General features: G+C 37.5%; 1 long non-coding RNA gene across 1 annotated transcript; it reads right to left on the bottom strand.

Moving 5' to 3' along the window:
- Positions 1-4,818: 4,818 nt before the first annotated feature.
- Positions 4,819-20,568, bottom strand: LOC130630411 (uncharacterized). The gene is made up of 2 exons (XR_008982071.1): positions 18,772-20,568; positions 4,819-18,079 (listed from the first exon to the last, which is right to left on the bottom strand). It is a non-coding gene; the product is annotated as an uncharacterized LOC130630411 (long non-coding RNA).
- Between the last annotated feature and the right edge of the window lie 409 nt (positions 20,569-20,977).

Below are 20,977 nucleotides of genomic sequence, written 5' to 3'. Positions count from 1 at the left end.
TACTTTCTTTGTATACTTTTGATTATACGGGCCGAGTCCAGTGTTTACGGGAAATGGCGGGTTTTCGTTTGCCGGCGATTAAACTTCTTTTATTCAGCGTCTCATCAAAAATGAAAACATTTTTGAAAACTACAAGTCTCATGCGTTTTAGTGGTGAAAAAATAATTTAAAAAATCGTTCGGGAAATGAGTTTACACCCCGGGTACTTTCTTTGTATACTTTTGACTATACGGGCCGAGTCCGGGATTTACGGGAAATCGCAGGTTTTCGTTTGCCAGCGATTAAACTTCTTTTTTGTATACTTTTGACTATGCGGGCCGAGTTTGGGATTTACGGGAAATCGCGGATTTTCGTTTTCCGGCGATTAAACTTCTTTTATTCAGCGTCCCATCAAATATGAAAATATTTTTGAAAACTACAAGTCTCATGCGTTTAGTGGTAAAAAAAAAATATAAAAAATTGTTCGGGAAACGAGTTTACTCACAGGGTACTTTCTTTGTATACATTCGACTATACGGGGCAAGCCCGGGATTTACGGGAAATCGCGGGTTTTCGTTTGCCGGCGATTAAACTTCTTTCATTAACCGTCTCATCAAAAATGAAAACATTTTTGAAAACTACCAGTCTCATGGGCTTTAGTGGTGAAATAATAATTTAAAAAATCGTTCGGGAAATAAGTTTACACCCTGGGTACTTTCTTTGTATACTTTTGACTATACGGGCCGAGTCCGGGATTTACGGGAAATCGCAGGTATTCGTTTGCCGGCGATTAAACTTCTTTTATTCAGCGTCTCATCAAAAATGAAAACATTTTTGAAAATTACAAGTCTCATGCGTTTTAGTGGTGAAAAAATAATTTAAAAAATCGTTCGGGAAATGAGTTTACTTTCTGGGTACTTTCTTTGTTTACTTTTGACTATGCCCGCTTGAGTCCGGGGTTTACGGGAAATGGCGGATTTTCGTTTGCCGGCAATTAAACTTCTTTTACTCAGCGTCTCATCAAAAATGAAAACATTTTTGAAAATTACAAGTCTCATGCGTTTTAGTGGTGAAAAAATAATTTAAAAAATCGTTCGGGAAATGAGTTTACTCCCTGGGTACTTTCTTTGTATACTTTTGATTATACGGGCCGAGTCCAGTGTTTACGGGAAATGGCGGGTTTTCGTTTGCCGGCGATTAAACTTCTTTTATTCAGCGTCTCATCAAAAATGAAAACATTTTTGAAAACTACAAGTCTCATGCGTTTTAGTGGTGAAAAAATAATTTAAAAAATCGTTCGGGAAATGAGTTTACACCCCGGGTACTTTCTTTGTATACTTTTGACTATACGGGCCGAGTCCGGGATTTACGGGAAATCGCAGGTTTTCGTTTGCCAGCGATTAAACTTCTTTTTTGTATACTTTTGACTATGCGGGCCGAGTTTGGGATTTACGGGAAATCGCGGATTTTCGTTTTCCGGCGATTAAACTTCTTTTATTCAGCGTCCCATCAAATATGAAAATATTTTTGAAAACTACAAGTCTCATGCGTTTAGTGGTAAAAAAAAAATATAAAAAATTGTTCGGGAAACGAGTTTACTCACAGGGTACTTTCTTTGTATACATTCGACTATACGGGGCAAGCCCGGGATTTACGGGAAATCGCGGGTTTTCGTTTGCCGGCGATTAAACTTCTTTCATTAACCGTCTCATCAAAAATGAAAACATTTTTGAAAACTACCAGTCTCATGCGTTTTAGTGGTGAAAAAATAATTTAAAAAATCGTTCAGAAAATGAGTTTACTCCCTGGGTAATTTCTTTGTATACTTTTGACTATACGGGCCGAGTCCGGGGTTTACGGGAAATGGCGGGTTTTCGTTTGCCGGCGATTAAACTTCTTTTATTCAGCGTCTCATCAAAAATGAAAACATTTTTAAAAACTACAAGTCTCATGCGTTGTAGTGGTGAAAAAATAATTTAAAAAATCGCTCGGGAAATGAGTTTACACCCTGGGTACTTTCTTTGTATACTTTTGACTATACGGGCCGAGTCCGGGATTTACGGGAAATCGCAGGTTTTCGTTTGCCGGCGATTAAACTTCTTTTTTGTATACTTTTGACTATACGGGCCGAGTTTGGGATTTACGGGAAATCGCGGATTTTCGTTTTCCGGCGATTAAACTTCTTTTATTCAGCGTCCCATCAAATATGAAAATATTTTTGAAAACTACAAGTCTCATGCGTTTAGTGGTAAAAAAAAAATATAAAAAATCGTTCGGGAAATGAGTTTACTCACAGGGTACTTTCTTTGTATACATTCGACTATACGGGCCAAGCCCGGGATTTACGGGAAATCGCGGGTTTTCGTTTGCCGGCGATTAAACTTCTTTCATTAACCGTCTCATCAAAAATGAAAACATTTTTGAAAACTACAAGTCTCATGCGTTTTAGTGGTGAAAAAATAATTTAAAAAATCGTTCAGAAAATGAGTTTACTCCGTGGGTAATTTCTTTGTATACTTTTGACTATACGGGCCGAGTCCGGGGTTTACGGGAAATGGCGGGTTTTCGTTTGCCGGCGATTAAACTTCTTTTATTCAGCGTCTCATCAAAAATGAAAACATTTTTGAAAACTACCAGTCTCATGCGTTTAAGTGGTGAAAAAATAATTTAAAATATCGTTCGGGAAATGAGTTTACTCCCTGGGTACTTTCTTTGTATACTTTTGATTATACGGGCCGAGTCCAGTGTTTACGGGAAATGGCGGGTTTTCGTTTGCCGGCGATTAAACTTCTTTTATTCAGCGTCTCATCAAAAATGAAAACATTTTTGAAAACTACAAGTCTCATGCGTTTTAGTGGTGAAAAAATAATTTAAAAAATCGTTCGGGAAATGAGTTTACACCCCGGGTACTTTCTTTGTATACTTTTGACTATACGGGCCGAGTCCGGGATTTACGGGAAATCGCAGGTTTCTGTTTGCCAGCGATTAAACTTCTTTTTTGTATACTTTTGACTATACGGGTCGAGTCCGGGGTTTACGGCGGGTTTTCGTTTGCCGGCGATTAAACTTCTTTTATTCAGCGTCTCATCAAAAATGAAAACATTTTTGAAAACTACAAGTCTCATGCGTTTTAGTGGTGAAAAAATAATTTAAAAAATCGTTCGGGAAATGAGTTTACATCCCGGGTACTTTCTTTACTATACGGGCCGAGTCCGGGATTTACGGGAAATCGCAGGTTTTCCTTTGCCGGCGATTAAACTTCTTTTATTCAGCGTCTCATCAAAAATGAAAACATTTTTGAAAACTACAAGTCTCATGCGTTTTAGTGGTGAAAAAATAATTTAAAAAATCGTTCGGGAAATGAGTTTACTCACAGGGTACTTTCTTTGTATACATTCGACTATACGGGCCAAGCCCGGGATTTACGGGAAATCGCGGGTTTTCGTTTGCCGGCGATTAAACTTCTTTCATTAACAGTCTCATCAAAAATGAAAACATTTTTGAAAACTACAAGTCTCATGCGTTTTAGTGGTGAAAAAATAATTTAAAAAAATGGTTCAGAAAATGAGTTTACTCCCTGGGTAATTTCTTTGTATATTTTTGACTATACGGGCCGAGTCCGGGGTTTACGGGAAATGGCGGGTTTTCGTTTGCCGGCGATTAAACTTCTTTTATTCAGCGTCTCATCAAAAATGAAAACATTTTTAAAAACTACAAGTCTCATGCGTTGTAGTGGTGAAAAAATAATTTAAAAAATCGTTCGGAAAATGAGTTCACTTGCTGGGTAATTTCTTTGTATACTTTTGACTATACGGGCCGAGTCCGGGGTTTACAGGAAATGGCGGGTTTTCGTTTGCCGGCGATTAAACTTCTTTTATTCAGCGTCTCATCAAAAATGAAAACATTTTTGAAAAACTATAAGTCTCATGGGATTTAGTGGTGAAATAATAATTTAAAAAATCGTTCAGAAAATGAGTTTACTCCGTGGGTAATTTCTTTGTATACTTTTGACTATAAGGGCCGAGTCCGGGGTTTACGGGAAATGGCGGGTTTTCGTTTGCCGGCGATTAAACTTCTTTTATTCAGCGTCTCATCAAAAATGAAAACATTTTTGAAAACTACCAGTCTCATGCGTTTAAGTGGTGAAAAAATAATTTAAAATATCGTTCGGGAAATGAGTTTACTCCCTGGGTACTTTCTTTGTATACTTTTGATTATACGGGCCGAGTCCAGTGTTTACGGGAAATGGCGGGTTTTCGTTTGCCGGCGATTAAACTTCTTTTATTCAGCGTCTCATCAAAAATGAAAACATTTTTGAAAACTACCAGTCTCATGCGTTTAAGTGGTGAAAAAATAATTTAAAATATCGTTCGGGAAATGAGTTTACTCCCTGGGTACTTTCTTTGTATACTTTTGATTATACGGGCCGAGTCCAGTGTTTACGGGAAATGGCGGGTTTTCGTTTGCCGGCGATTAAACTTCTTTTATTCAGCGTCTCATCAAAAATGAAAACATTTTTGAAAACTACAAGTCTCATGCGTTTTAGTGGTGAAAAAATAATTTAAAAAATCGTTCGGGAAATGAGTTTACACCCCGGGTACTTTCTTTGTATACTTTTGACTATACGGGCCGAGTCCGGGATTTACGGGAAATCGCAGGTTTCTGTTTGCCAGCGATTAAACTTCTTTTTTGTATACTTTTGACTATACGGGTCGAGTCCGGGGTTTACGGCGGGTTTTCGTTTGCCGGCGATTAAACTTCTTTTATTCAGCGTCTCATCAAAAATGAAAACATTTTTGAAAACTACAAGTCTCATGCGTTTTAGTGGTGAAAAAATAATTTAAAAAATCGTTCGGGAAATGAGTTTACATCCCGGGTACTTTCTTTACTATACGGGCCGAGTCCGGGATTTACGGGAAATCGCAGGTTTTCCTTTGCCGGCGATTAAACTTCTTTTATTCAGCGTCTCATCAAAAATGAAAACATTTTTGAAAACTACAAGTCTCATGCGTTTTAGTGGTGAAAAAATAATTTAAAAAATCGTTCGGGAAATGAGTTTACTCACAGGGTACTTTCTTTGTATACATTCGACTATACGGGCCAAGCCCGGGATTTACGGGAAATCGCGGGTTTTCGTTTGCCGGCGATTAAACTTCTTTCATTAACAGTCTCATCAAAAATGAAAACATTTTTGAAAACTACAAGTCTCATGCGTTTTAGTGGTGAAAAAATAATTTAAAAAAATGGTTCAGAAAATGAGTTTACTCCCTGGGTAATTTCTTTGTATATTTTTGACTATACGGGCCGAGTCCGGGGTTTACGGGAAATGGCGGGTTTTCGTTTGCCGGCGATTAAACTTCTTTTATTCAGCGTCTCATCAAAAATGAAAACATTTTTAAAAACTACAAGTCTCATGCGTTGTAGTGGTGAAAAAATAATTTAAAAAATCGTTCGGAAAATGAGTTCACTTGCTGGGTAATTTCTTTGTATACTTTTGACTATACGGGCCGAGTCCGGGGTTTACAGGAAATGGCGGGTTTTCGTTTGCCGGCGATTAAACTTCTTTTATTCAGCGTCTCATCAAAAATGAAAACATTTTTGAAAAACTATAAGTCTCATGGGATTTAGTGGTGAAATAATAATTTAAAAAATCGTTCAGAAAATGAGTTTACTCCGTGGGTAATTTCTTTGTATACTTTTGACTATACGGGCCGAGTCCGGGGTTTACGGGAAATGGCGGGTTTTCGTTTGCCGGCGATTAAACTTCTTTTATTCAGCGTCTCATCAAAAATGAAAACATTTTTGAAAACTACCAGTCTCATGCGTTTAAGTGGTGAAAAAATAATTTAAAATATCGTTCGGGAAATGAGTTTACTCCCTGGGTACTTTCTTTGTATACTTTTGATTATACGGGCCGAGTCCAGTGTTTACGGGAAATGGCGGGTTTTCGTTTGCCGGCGATTAAACTTCTTTTATTCAGCGTCTCATCAAAAATGAAAACATTTTTGAAAACTACAAGTCTCATGCGTTTTAGTGGTGAAAAAATAATTTAAAAAATCGTTCGGGAAATGAGTTTACACCCCGGGTACTTTCTTTGTATACTTTTGACTATACGGGCCGAGTCCGGGATTTACGGGAAATCGCAGGTTTCTGTTTGCCAGCGATTAAACTTCTTTTTTGTATACTTTTGACTATACGGGTCGAGTCCGGGGTTTACGGCGGGTTTTCGTTTGCCGGCGATTAAACTTCTTTTATTCAGCGTCTCATCAAAAATGAAAACATTTTTGAAAACTACAAGTCTCATGCGTTTTAGTGGTGAAAAAATAATTTAAAAAATCGTTCGGGAAATGAGTTTACATCCCGGGTACTTTCTTTACTATACGGGCCGAGTCCGGGATTTACGGGAAATCGCAGGTTTTCCTTTGCCGGCGATTAAACTTCTTTTATTCAGCGTCTCATCAAAAATGAAAACATTTTTGAAAACTACAAGTCTCATGCGTTTTAGTGGTGAAAAAATAATTTAAAAAATCGTTCGGGAAATGAGTTTACTCACAGGGTACTTTCTTTGTATACATTCGACTATACGGGCCAAGCCCGGGATTTACGGGAAATCGCGGGTTTTCGTTTGCCGGCGATTAAACTTCTTTCATTAACAGTCTCATCAAAAATGAAAACATTTTTGAAAACTACAAGTCTCATGCGTTTTAGTGGTGAAAAAATAATTTAAAAAAATGGTTCAGAAAATGAGTTTACTCCCTGGGTAATTTCTTTGTATATTTTTGACTATACGGGCCGAGTCCGGGGTTTACGGGAAATGGCGGGTTTTCGTTTGCCGGCGATTAAACTTCTTTTATTCAGCGTCTCATCAAAAATGAAAACATTTTTAAAAACTACAAGTCTCATGCGTTGTAGTGGTGAAAAAATAATTTAAAAAATCGTTCGGAAAATGAGTTCACTTGCTGGGTAATTTCTTTGTATACTTTTGACTATACGGGCCGAGTCCGGGGTTTACAGGAAATGGCGGGTTTTCGTTTGCCGGCGATTAAACTTCTTTTATTCAGCGTCTCATCAAAAATGAAAACATTTTTGAAAAACTATAAGTCTCATGGGATTTAGTGGTGAAATAATAATTTAAAAAATCGTTCGTGAAATGAGTTTACAACCCGGGTACTTTCTTTACTATACGGGCCGAGTCCGGGATTTACGGGAAATCGCAGGTTTTCGTTTGCCGGCGATTAAACTTCTTTTATTCAGCGTCTCATCAAAAATGAAAACATTTTTGAAAACTACAAGTCTCATGCGTTTTAGTGGTGAAAAAATATTTTAAAAAATCGTTCGGGAAATGAGTTTACTCCCTGGGTACTTTCTTTGTATACTTTTGACTATACGGGCCGAGTCCGGGATTTACGGGAAGTCGCGGGTTTTCGTTTGCCGGCGTTTAAACTTCTTTTATTCAGCGTCTCATCAAAAATGAAAACATTTTTAAAAACTACAAGTCTCATGGGCTTTAGTGGTGAAATAATAATTTAAAAAATCTTTCGGGAAGTAAGTTTACACCCTGGGTACTTTCTTTGTATACTTTTGACTATACGGGCCGAGTCCGGGATTTACGGGAAATCGCAGGTATTCGTTTGCCGGCGATTAAACTTCTTTTATTCAGCGTCTCATCAAAAATGAAAACATTTTTGAAAACTACAAGTCTCATGGGCTTTAGTGGTGAAATAATATTTTAAAATATCGTTCGGGAATGAGTTTACTCCCTGGGTACTTTCTTTGTATACTTTTGACTATACGGGCCGAGTCCGGGATTTACGGGAAGTCGCGGGTTTTCGTTTGCCGGCGTTTAAACTTCTTTTATTTAGCGTCTCATCAAAAATGAAAACATTTTTAAAAACTACAAGTCTCATGGGCTTTAGTGGTGAAATAATAATTTAAAAAATCGTTCGGGAAATAAGTTTACACCCTGGGTACTTTCTTTGTATACTTTTGACTATACGGGCCGAGTCCGGGATTTACGGGAAATCGCAGGTATTCGTTTGCCAGCGATTAAACTTCTTTTATTCAGCGTCTCATCAAAAATGAAAACATTTTTGAAAACTACAAGTCTCATGCGTTTTAGTGGTGAAAAAATAATTTAAAAAATCGTTCGGGAAATGAGTTTACTTCCTGGGTACTTTCTTTGTTTACTTTTGACTATGCCCGCTTGAGTCCGGGGTTTACGGGAAATGGCGGATTTTCGTTTGCCGGCAATTAAACTTCTTTTATTCAGCGTCTCATCAAAAATGAAAACATTTTTGAAAATTACAAGTCTCATGCGTTTTAGTGGTGAAAAATAAATTTAAAAAATCGTTCGGGAAATGAGTTTACTCCCTGGGTACTTTCTTTGTATACTTTTGATTATACGGGCCGAGTCCAGTGTTTACGGGAAATGGCGGGTTTTCGTTTGCCGGCGATTAAACTTCTTTTATTCAGCGTCTCATCAAAAATGAAAACATTTTTGAAAACTACAAGTCTCATGCGTTTTAGTGGTGAAAAAATAATTTAAAAAATCGTTCGGCAAATGAGTTTACACCCCGGGTACTTTCTTTGTATACTTTTGACTATACGGGCCGAGTCCGGGATTTACGGGAAATCGCAGGTTTTCGTTTGCCAGCGATTAAACTTCTTTTTTGTATACTTTTGACTATACGGGCCGAGTTTCGGATTTACGGGAAATCGCGGATTTTCGTTTTCCGGCGATTAAACATCTTTTATTCAGCGTCCCATCAAATATGAAAATATTTTTGAAAACTACAAGTCTCATGCGTTTAGTGGTGAAAAAATAATTTAAAAAATCGTTCGGGAAATGAGTTTACTTCCTGGGTACTTTCTTTGTTTACTTTTGACTATGCCCGCTTGAGTCCGGGGTTTACGGGAAATGGCGGATTTTCGTTTGCCGGCAATTAAACTTCTTTTATTCAGCGTCTCATCAAAAATGAAAACATTTTTGAAAATTACAAGTCTCATGCGTTTTAGTGGTGAAAAAATAATTTAAAAAATCGTTCGGGAAATGAGTTTACTCCCTGGGTACTTTCTTTGTATACTTTTGATTATACGGGCCGAGTCCAGTGTTTACGGGAAATGGCGGGTTTTCGTTTGCCGGCGATTAAACTTCTTTTATTCAGCGTCTCATCAAAAATGAAAACATTTTTGAAAACTACAAGTCTCATGCGTTTTAGTGGTGAAAAAATAATTTAAAAAATCGTTCGGCAAATGTGTTTACACCCCGGGTACTTTCTTTGTATACTTTTGACTATACGGGCCGAGTCCGGGATTTACGGGAAATCGCAGGTTTTCGTTTGCCAGCGATTAAACTTCTTTTTTGTATACTTTTGACTATACGGGCCGAGTTTCGGATTTACGGGAAATCGCGGATTTTCGTTTTTCGGCGATTAAACATCTTTTATTCAGCGTCCCATCAAATATGAAAATATTTTTGAAAACTACAAGTCTCATGCGTTTAGTGGTAAAAAAAAAATACAAAAAATTGTTCGGGAAATGAGTTTACTCACAGGGTACTTTCTTCGTATACATTCGACTATACGGGCCAAGCCCGGGATTTACGGGAAATCGCGGGTTTTCGTTTGCCGGCGATTAAACTTCTTTCATTAACCGTCTCATCAAAAATGAAAACATTTTTGAAAACTACAAGTCTCATGCGTTTTAGTGGTGAAAAAATAATTTAAAAAATCGTTCAGAAAATGAGTTTACTACCTGGGTAATTTCTTTGTATACTTTTGACTATACGGGCCGAGTCCGGGGTTTACGGGAAATGGCGGGCTTTCGTTTGCCGGCGATTAAACTTCTTTTATTCAGCGTCTCATCAAAAATGAAAACATTTTTAAAAACTACAAGTCTCATGCGTTGTAGTGGTGAAAAAATAATTTAAAAAATCGTTCAGGAAATGAGTTTACACCCTGGGTACTTTCTTTGTATACTTTTGACTATACGGGCCGAGTCCGGGATTTACGGGAAATCGCAGGTATTCGTTTGCCGGCGATTAAACTTCTTTTATTCAGCGTCTCATCAAAAATGAAAACATTTTTGAAAACTACAAGTCTCATGGGCTTTAGTGGTGAAATAATATTTTAAAATATCGTTCGGGAATGAGTTTACTCCCTGGGTACTTTCTTTGTATACTTTTGACTATACGGGCCGAGTCCGGGATTTACGGGAAGTCGCGGGTTTTCGTTTGCCGGCGTTTAAACTTCTTTTATTTAGCGTCTCATCAAAAATGAAAACATTTTTAAAAACTACAAGTCTCATGGGCTTTAGTGGTGAAATAATAATTTAAAAAATCGTTCGGGAAATAAGTTTACACCCTGGGTACTTTCTTTGTATACTTTTGACTATACGGGCCGAGTCCGGGATTTACGGGAAATCGCAGGTATTCGTTTGCCAGCGATTAAACTTCTTTTATTCAGCGTCTCATCAAAAATGAAAACATTTTTGAAAACTACAAGTCTCATGCGTTTTAGTGGTGAAAAAATAATTTAAAAAATCGTTCGGGAAATGAGTTTACTTCCTGGGTACTTTCTTTGTTTACTTTTGACTATGCCCGCTTGAGTCCGGGGTTTACGGGAAATGGCGGATTTTCGTTTGCCGGCAATTAAACTTCTTTTATTCAGCGTCTCATCAAAAATGAAAACATTTTTGAAAATTACAAGTCTCATGCGTTTTAGTGGTGAAAAATAAATTTAAAAAATCGTTCGGGAAATGAGTTTACTCCCTGGGTACTTTCTTTGTATACTTTTGATTATACGGGCCGAGTCCAGTGTTTACGGGAAATGGCGGGTTTTCGTTTGCCGGCGATTAAACTTCTTTTATTCAGCGTCTCATCAAAAATGAAAACATTTTTGAAAACTACAAGTCTCATGCGTTTTAGTGGTGAAAAAATAATTTAAAAAATCGTTCGGCAAATGAGTTTACACCCCGGGTACTTTCTTTGTATACTTTTGACTATACGGGCCGAGTCCGGGATTTACGGGAAATCGCAGGTTTTCGTTTGCCAGCGATTAAACTTCTTTTTTGTATACTTTTGACTATACGGGCCGAGTTTCGGATTTACGGGAAATCGCGGATTTTCGTTTTCCGGCGATTAAACATCTTTTATTCAGCGTCCCATCAAATATGAAAATATTTTTGAAAACTACAAGTCTCATGCGTTTAGTGGTGAAAAAATAATTTAAAAAATCGTTCGGGAAATGAGTTTACTTCCTGGGTACTTTCTTTGTTTACTTTTGACTATGCCCGCTTGAGTCCGGGGTTTACGGGAAATGGCGGATTTTCGTTTGCCGGCAATTAAACTTCTTTTATTCAGCGTCTCATCAAAAATGAAAACATTTTTGAAAATTACAAGTCTCATGCGTTTTAGTGGTGAAAAAATAATTTAAAAAATCGTTCGGGAAATGAGTTTACTCCCTGGGTACTTTCTTTGTATACTTTTGATTATACGGGCCGAGTCCAGTGTTTACGGGAAATGGCGGGTTTTCGTTTGCCGGCGATTAAACTTCTTTTATTCAGCGTCTCATCAAAAATGAAAACATTTTTGAAAACTACAAGTCTCATGCGTTTTAGTGGTGAAAAAATAATTTAAAAAATCGTTCGGCAAATGTGTTTACACCCCGGGTACTTTCTTTGTATACTTTTGACTATACGGGCCGAGTCCGGGATTTACGGGAAATCGCAGGTTTTCGTTTGCCAGCGATTAAACTTCTTTTTTGTATACTTTTGACTATACGGGCCGAGTTTCGGATTTACGGGAAATCGCGGATTTTCGTTTTTCGGCGATTAAACATCTTTTATTCAGCGTCCCATCAAATATGAAAATATTTTTGAAAACTACAAGTCTCATGCGTTTAGTGGTAAAAAAAAAATACAAAAAATTGTTCGGGAAATGAGTTTACTCACAGGGTACTTTCTTCGTATACATTCGACTATACGGGCCAAGCCCGGGATTTACGGGAAATCGCGGGTTTTCGTTTGCCGGCGATTAAACTTCTTTCATTAACCGTCTCATCAAAAATGAAAACATTTTTGAAAACTACAAGTCTCATGCGTTTTAGTGGTGAAAAAATAATTTAAAAAATCGTTCAGAAAATGAGTTTACTACCTGGGTAATTTCTTTGTATACTTTTGACTATACGGGCCGAGTCCGGGGTTTACGGGAAATGGCGGGCTTTCGTTTGCCGGCGATTAAACTTCTTTTATTCAGCGTCTCATCAAAAATGAAAACATTTTTAAAAACTACAAGTCTCATGCGTTGTAGTGGTGAAAAAATAATTTAAAAAATCGTTCAGGAAATGAGTTTACACCCTGGGTACTTTCTTTGTATACTTTTGACTATACGGGCCGAGTCCGGGATTTACGGGAAATCGCAGGTTTTCGTTTGCCGGCGATTAAACTTCTTTTTTGTATACTTTTGACTATACGGGCCGAGTTTGGGATTTACGGGAAATCGTGGATTTTTGTTTTCCGGCGATTAAACTTCTTTTATTCAGCGTCCCATCAAATATCAAAATATTTTTGAAAACTACAAGTCTCATGCGTTTAGTGGTAAAAAAAAAATATAAAAAATCGTTCGGGAAATGAGTTTACTCAGAGGGTACTTTCTTTGTATACATTCGACTATACGGTCCAAGCCCGGGATTTACGGGAAATCGCGGGTTTTCGTTTGCCGGCGATTAAACTTCTTTCATTAACCGTCTCATCAAAAATGAAAACATTTTTGAAAACTACAAGTCTCATGCGTTTTAGTGGTGAAAAAATAATTTAAAAAATCGTTCAGAAAATGAGTTTACTCCCTGGGTAATTTCTTTGTATACTTTTGACTATACGGGCCGAGTCCGGGGTTTACGGGAAATGGCGGGTTTTCGTTTGCCGGCGATTAAACTTCTTTTATTCAGCGTCTCATCAAAAATGAAAACATTTTTGAAAAACTATAAGTCTCATGGGATTTAGTGGTGAAATAATAATTTAAAAAATCGTTCGTGAAATGAGTTTACAACCCGGGTACTTTCTTTACTATACGGGCCGAGTCCGGGATTTACGGGAAATCGCAGGTTTTCGTTTGCCGGCGATTAAACTTCTTTTATTCAGCGTCTCATCAAAAATGAAAACATTTTTAAAAACTACAAGTCTCATGGGCTTTAGTGGTGAAATAATAATTTAAAAAATCGTTCGGGAAATAAGTTTACACCCTGGGTACTTTCTTTGTATACTTTTGACTATACGGGCCGAGTCCGGGATTTACGGGAAATCGCAGGTATTCGTTTGCCGGCGATTAAACTTCTTTTATTCAGCGTCTCATCAAAAATGAAAACATTTTTGAAAACTACAAGTCTCATGCGTTTTAGTGGTGAAAAAATAATTTAAAAAATCGTTCGGGAAATGAGTTTACTTCCTGGGTACTTTCTTTGTTTACTTTTGACTATGCCCGCTTGAGTCCGGGGTTTACGGGAAATGGCGGATTTTCGTTTGCCGGCGATTAAACTTCTTTTATTCAGCGTCTCATCAAAAATGAAAACATTTTTGAAAATTACAAGTCTCATGCGTTTTAGTGGTGAAAAAATAATTTAAAAAATCGTTCGGGAAATGAGTTTACTCCCTGGGTACTTTCTTTGTATACTTTTGATTATACGGGCCGAGTCCAGTGTTTACGGGAAATGGCGTGTTTTCGTTTGCCGGCGATTAAACTTCTTCTATTCAGCGTCTCATCAAAAATGAAAACATTTTTGAAAACTACAAGTCTCATGCGTTTTAGTGGTGAAAAAATAATTTAAAAAATCGTTCGGGAAATGAGTTTACTCCCTGGGTACTTTCTTTGTATACTTTTGATTATACGGGCCGAGTCCAGTGTTTACGGGAAATGGCGGGTTTTCGTTTGCCGGCGATTAAACTTCTTTTATTCAGCGTCTCATCAAAAATGAAAACATTTTTGAAAACTACAAGTCTCATGCGTTTTAGTGGTGAAAAAATAATTTAAAAAATCGTTCGGCAAATGAGTTTACACCCCGGGTACTTTCTTTGTATACTTTTGACTATACGGGCCGAGTCCGGGATTTACGGGAAATCGCAGGTTTTCGTTTGCCAGCGATTAAACTTCTTTTTTGTATACTTTTGACTATACGGGCCGAGTTTCGGATTTACGGGAAATCGCGGATTTTCGTTTTCCGGCGATTAAACATCTTTTATTCAGCGTCCCATCAAATATGAAAATATTTTTGAAAACTACAAGTCTCATGCGTTTAGTGGTGAAAAAATAATTTAAAAAATCGTTCGGGAAATGAGTTTACTTCCTGGGTACTTTCTTTGTTTACTTTTGACTATGCCCGCTTGAGTCCGGGGTTTACGGGAAATGGCGGATTTTCGTTTGCCGGCAATTAAACTTCTTTTATTCAGCGTCTCATCAAAAATGAAAACATTTTTGAAAATTACAAGTCTCATGCGTTTTAATGGTGAAAAAATAATTTAAAAAATCGTTCGGGAAATGAGTTTACTCCCTGGGTACTTTCTTTGTATACTTTTGATTATACGGGCCGAGTCCAGTGTTTACGGGAAATGGCGGGTTTTCGTTTGCCGGCGATTAAACTTCTTTTATTCAGCGTCTCATCAAAAATGAAAACATTTTTGAAAACTACAAGTCTCATGCGTTTTAGTGGTGAAAAAATAATTTAAAAAATCGTTCGGCAAATGTGTTTACACCCCGGGTACTTTCTTTGTATACTTTTGACTATACGGGCCGAGTCCGGGATTTACGGGAAATCGCAGGTTTTCGTTTGCCAGCGATTAAACTTCTTTTTTGTATACTTTTGACTATACGGGCCGAGTTTCGGATTTACGGGAAATCGCGGATTTTCGTTTTCCGGCGATTAAACATCTTTTATTCAGCGTCCCATCAAATATGAAAATATTTTTGAAAACTACAAGTCTCATGCGTTTAGTGGTAAAAAAAAAATACAAAAAATTGTTCGGGAAATGAGTTTACTCACAGGGTACTTTCTTCGTATACATTCGACTATACGGGCCAAGCCCGGGATTTACGGGAAATCGCGGGTTTTCGTTTGCCGGCGATTAAACTTCTTTCATTAACCGTCTCATCAAAAATGAAAACATTTTTGAAAACTACAAGTCTCATGCGTTTTAGTGGTGAAAAAATAATTTAAAAAATCGTTCAGAAAATGAGTTTACTCCCTGGGTAATTTCTTTGTATACTTTTGACTATACGGGCCGAGTCCGGGGTTTACGGGAAATGGCGGGCTTTCGTTTGCCGGCGATTAAACTTCTTTTATTCAGCGTCTCATCAAAAATGAAAACATTTTTAAAAACTACAAGTCTCATGCGTTGTAGTGGTGAAAAAATAATTTAAAAAATCGTTCGGGAAATGAGTTTACACCCTGGGTACTTTCTTTGTATACTTTTGACTATACGGGCCGAGTCCGGGATTTACGGGAAATCGCAGGTTTTCGTTTGCCGGCGATTAAACTTCTTTTTTGTATACTTTTGACTATACGGGCCGAGTTTGGGATTTACGGGAAATCGTGGATTTTTGTTTTCCGGCGATTAAACTTCTTTTATTCAGCGTCCCATCAAATATCAAAATATTTTTGAAAACTACAAGTCTCATGCGTTTAGTGGTAAAAAAAAAATATAAAAAATCGTTCGGGAAATGAGTTTACTCAGAGGGTACTTTCTTTGTATACATTCGACTATACGGGCCAAGCCCGGGATTTACGGGAAATCGCGGGTTTTCGTTTGCCGGCGATTAAACTTCTTTCATTAACCGTCTCATCAAAAATGAAAACATTTTTGAAAACTACAAGTCTCATGCGTTTTAGTGGTGAAAAAATAATTTAAAAAATCGTTCAGAAAATGAGTTTACTCCCTGGGTAATTTCTTTGTATACTTTTGACTATACGGGCCGAGTCCGGGGTTTACGGGAAATGGCGGGTTTTCGTTTGCCGGCGATTAAACTTCTTTTATTCAGCGTCTCATCAAAAATGAAAACATTTTTGAAAAACTATAAGTCTCATGGGATTTAGTGGTGAAATAATAATTTAAAAAATCGTTCGTGAAATGAGTTTACAACCCGGGTACTTTCTTTACTATACGGGCCGAGTCCGGGATTTACGGGAAATCGCAGGTTTTCGTTTGCCGGCGAATAAACTTCTTTTATTCAGCGTCTCATCAAAAATGAAAACATTTTTAAAAACTACAAGTCTCATGGGCTTTAGTGGTGAAATAATAATTTAAAAAATCGTTCGGGAAATAAGTTTACACCCTGGGTACTTTCTTTGTATACTTTTGACTATACGGGCCGAGTCCGGGATTTACGGGAAATCGCAGGTATTCGTTTGCCGGCGATTAAACTTCTTTTATTCAGCGTCTCATCAAAAATGAAAACATTTTTGAAAACTACAAGTCTCATGCGTTTTAGTGGTGAAAAAATAATTTAAAAAATCGTTCGGGAAATGAGTTTACTTCCTGGGTACTTTCTTTGTTTACTTTTGACTATGCCCGCTTGAGTCCGGGGTTTACGGGAAATGGCGGATTTTCGTTTGCCGGCGATTAAACTTCTTTTATTCAGCGTCTCATCAAAAATGAAAACATTTTTGAAAATTACAAGTCTCATGCGTTTTAGTGGTGAAAAAATAATTTAAAAAATCGTTCGGGAAATGAGTTTACTCCCTGGGTACTTTCTTTGTATACTTTTGATTATACGGGCCGAGTCCAGTGTTTACGGGAAATGGCGTGTTTTCGTTTGCCGGCGATTAAACTTCTTCTATTCAGCGTCTCATCAAAAATGAAAACATTTTTGAAAACTACAAGTCTCATGCGTTTTAGTGGTGAAAAAATAATTTAAAAAATCGTTCGGGAAATGAGTTTACACCCCGGGTACTTTCTTTGTATACTTTTGACTATACGGGCCGAGTCCGGGATTTACGGGAAATCGCAGCTTTTCGTTTGCCGGCGATTAAACTTCTTTTTTGTATACTTTTGACTATACGGGCCGAGTTTGGGATTTACGGGAAATCGCGGATTTTCGTTTTCCGGCGATTAAACACCTTTTATTCAGCGTCCCATCAAATATGAAAATATTTTTGAAAACTACAAGTCTCATGCGTTTAGTGGTAGAAAAGAAATATAAAAAATCGTTCGGGAAATGAGTTTACTCCCTGGGTACTTTCTTTGTATACTTTTGACTATACGGGTCGAGTCCGGGGTTTACGGCGGGTTTTCGTTTGCCGGCGATTAAACTTCTTTTATTCAGCGTCTCATCAAAAATGAAAACATTTTTGAAAACTACAAGTCTCATGCGTTTTAGTGGTGAAAAAATAATTTAAAAAATCGTTCGGCAAATGTGTTTACACCCCGGGTACTTTCTTTGTATACTTTTGACTATACGGGCCGAGTCCGGGATTTACGGGAAATCGCAGGTTTTCGTTTGCCAGCGATTAAACTTCTTTTTTGTATACTTTTGACTATACGGGCCGAGTTTCGGATTTACGGGAAATCGCGGATTTTCGTTTTCCGGCGATTAAACATCTTTTATTCAGCGTCCCATCAAATATGAAAATATTTTTGAAAACTACAAGTCTCATGCGTTTAGTGGTAAAAAAAAAATACAAAAAATTGTTCGGGAAATGAGTTTACTCACAGGGTACTTTCTTCGTATACATTCGACTATACGGGCCAAGCCCGGGATTTACGGGAAATCGCGGGTTTTCGTTTGCCGGCGATTAAACTTCTTTCATTAACCGTCTCATCAAAAATGAAAACATTTTTGAAAACTACAAGTCTCATGCGTTTTAGTGGTGAAAAAATAATTTAAAAAATCGTTCAGAAAATGAGTTTACTCCCTGGGTAATTTCTTTGTATACTTTTGACTATACGGGCCGAGTCCGGGGTTTACGGGAAATGGCGGGCTTTCGTTTGCCGGCGATTAAACTTCTTTTATTCAGCGTCTCATCAAAAATGAAAACATTTTTAAAAACTACAAGTCTCATGCGTTGTAGTGGTGAAAAAATAATTTAAAAAATCGTTCGGGAAATGAGTTTACACCCTGGGTACTTTCTTTGTATACTTTTGACTATACGGGCCGAGTCCGGGATTTACGGGAAATCGCAGGTTTTCGTTTGCCGGCGATTAAACTTCTTTTTTGTATACTTTTGACTATACGGGCCGAGTTTGGGATTTACGGGAAATCGTGGATTTTTGTTTTCCGGCGATTAAACTTCTTTTATTCAGCGTCCCATCAAATATCAAAATATTTTTGAAAACTACAAGTCTCATGCGTTTAGTGGTAAAAAAAAAATATAAAAAATCGTTCGGGAAATGAGTTTACTCAGAGGGTACTTTCTTTGTATACATTCGACTATACGGGCCAAGCCCGGGATTTACGGGAAATCGCGGGTTTTCGTTTGCCGGCGATTAAACTTCTTTCATTAACCGTCTCATCAAAAATGAAAACATTTTTGAAAACTACAAGTCTCATGCGTTTTAGTGGTGAAAAAATAATTTAAAAAATCGTTCAGAAAATGAGTTTACTCCCTGGGTAATTTCTTTGTATACTTTTGACTATACGGGCCGAGTCCGGGGTTTACGGGAAATGGCGGGTTTTCGTTTGCCGGCGATTAAACTTCTTTTATTCAGCGTCTCATCAAAAATGAAAACATTTTTGAAAAACTATAAGTCTCATGGGATTTAGTGGTGAAATAATAATTTAAAAAATCGTTCGTGAAATGAGTTTACAACCCGGGTACTTTCTTTACTATACGGGCCGAGTCCGGGATTTACGGGAAATCGCAGGTTTTCGTTTGCCGGCGAATAAACTTCTTTTATTCAGCGTCTCATCAAAAATGAAAACATTTTTAAAAACTACAAGTCTCATGGGCTTTAGTGGTGAAATAATAATTTAAAAAATCGTTCGGGAAATAAGTTTACACCCTGGGTACTTTCTTTGTATACTTTTGACTATACGGGCCGAGTCCGGGATTTACGGGAAATCGCAGGTATTCGTTTGCCGGCGATTAAACTTCTTTTATTCAGCGTCTCATCAAAAATGAAAACATTTTTGAAAACTACAAGTCTCATGCGTTTTAGTGGTGAAAAAATAATTTAAAAAATCGTTCGGGAAATGAGTTTACTTCCTGGGTACTTTCTTTGTTTACTTTTGACTATGCCCGCTTGAGTCCGGGGTTTACGGGAAATGGCGGATTTTCGTTTGCCGGCGATTAAACTTCTTTTATTCAGCGTCTCATCAAAAATGAAAACATTTTTGAAAATTACAAGTCTCATGCGTTTTAGTGGTGAAAAAATAATTTAAAAAATCGTTCGGGAAATGAGTTTACTCCCTGGGTACTTTCTTTGTATACTTTTGATTATACGGGCCGAGTCCAGTGTTTACGGGAAATGGCGTGTTTTCGTTTGCCGGCGATTAAACTTCTTCTATTCAGCGTCTCATCAAAAATGAAAACATTTTTGAAAACTACAAGTCTCATGCGTTTTAGTGGTGAAAAAATAATTTAAAAAATCGTTCGGGAAATGAGTTTACACCCCGGGTACTTTCTTTGTATACTTTTGACTATACGGGCCGAGTCCGGGATTTACGGGAAATCGCAGCTTTTCGTTTGCCGGCGATTAAACTTCTTTTTTGTATACTTTTGACTATACGGGCCGAGTTTGGGATTTACGGGAAATCGCGGATTTTCGTTTTCCGGCGATTAAACACCTTTTATTCAGCGTCCCATCAAATATGAAAATATTTTTGAAAACTACAAGTCTCATGCGTTTAGTGGTAGAAAAGAAATATAAAAAATCGTTCGGGAAATGAGTTTACTCCCTGGGTACTTTCTTTGTATACTTTTGACTATACGGGTCGAGTCCGGGGTTTACGGCGGGTTTTCGTTTGCCGGCGATTAAACTTCTTTTATTCAGCGTCTCATCAAAAATGAAAACATTTTTAAAAACTACAAGTCTCATGCGTTGTAGTGGTGAAAAAATAATTTAAAAAATCGTTCGGAAAATGAGTTCACTCCCTGGGTAATTTCTTTGTATACTTTTGACTATATGGGCCGAGTCCGGGGTTTACAGGAAATGGCGGGTTTTCGTTTGCCGGCGATTAAACTTCTTTTATTCAGCGTCTCATCAAAAATGAAAACATTTTTGAAAAACTATAAGTCTCATGGGATTTAGTGGTGAAATAATAATTTAAAAAATCGTTCGTGAAATGAGTTTACAACTCGGGTACTTTCTTTACTATACGGGCCAAGTCCGGGATTTACGGGAAATCGCAGGTTTTCGTTTGCCGGCGATTAAACTTCTTTTATTCAGCGTCTCATCAAAAATGAAAACATTTTTGAAAACTACAAGTCTCATGCGTTTTAGTGGTGAAAAAATATTTTAAAAAATCGTTCGGAAATGAGTTTACTCCCTGGATACTTTCTTTGTATACTTTTGATTATACGGGCCGAGTCCGGGATTTACGGGAAGTCGCGGGTTTTCGTTTGCCGGCGTTTAAACTTCTTTTATTCAGCGTCTCATCAAAAATGAAAACATTTTTAAAAACTACAAGTCTCATGGGCTTTAGTGGTGAAATAATAATTTAAAAAATCGTTCGGGAAATAAGTTTACACCCTGGGTACTTTCTTTGTATACTTTTGACTATACGGGCCGAGTCCGGGATTTACGGGAAATCGCAGGTATTCGTTTGCCGGCGATTAAACTTCTTTTATTCAGCGTCTCATCAAAAATGAAAACATTTTTGAAAACTACAAGTCTCATGCGTTTTAGTGGTGAAAAAATAATTTAAAAAATCGTTCGGGAAATGAGTTTACTTCCTGGGTACTTTCTTTGTTTACTTTTGACTAAGCCCGCTTGAGTCCGGGGTTTACGGGAAATGGCGGATTTTCGTTTGCCGGCGATTAAACTTCTTTTATTCAGCGTCTCATCAAAAATGAAA

This window comes from Hydractinia symbiolongicarpus, chromosome 1, assembly GCF_029227915.1.
Source record: "Hydractinia symbiolongicarpus strain clone_291-10 chromosome 1, HSymV2.1, whole genome shotgun sequence".
NCBI classification, from domain to species: domain Eukaryota; kingdom Metazoa; phylum Cnidaria; class Hydrozoa; order Anthoathecata; family Hydractiniidae; genus Hydractinia; species Hydractinia symbiolongicarpus.
The sequence above is the reverse complement of the archived record's forward strand: the minus strand, read 5'-3'. Positions and strand labels throughout refer to the sequence as shown.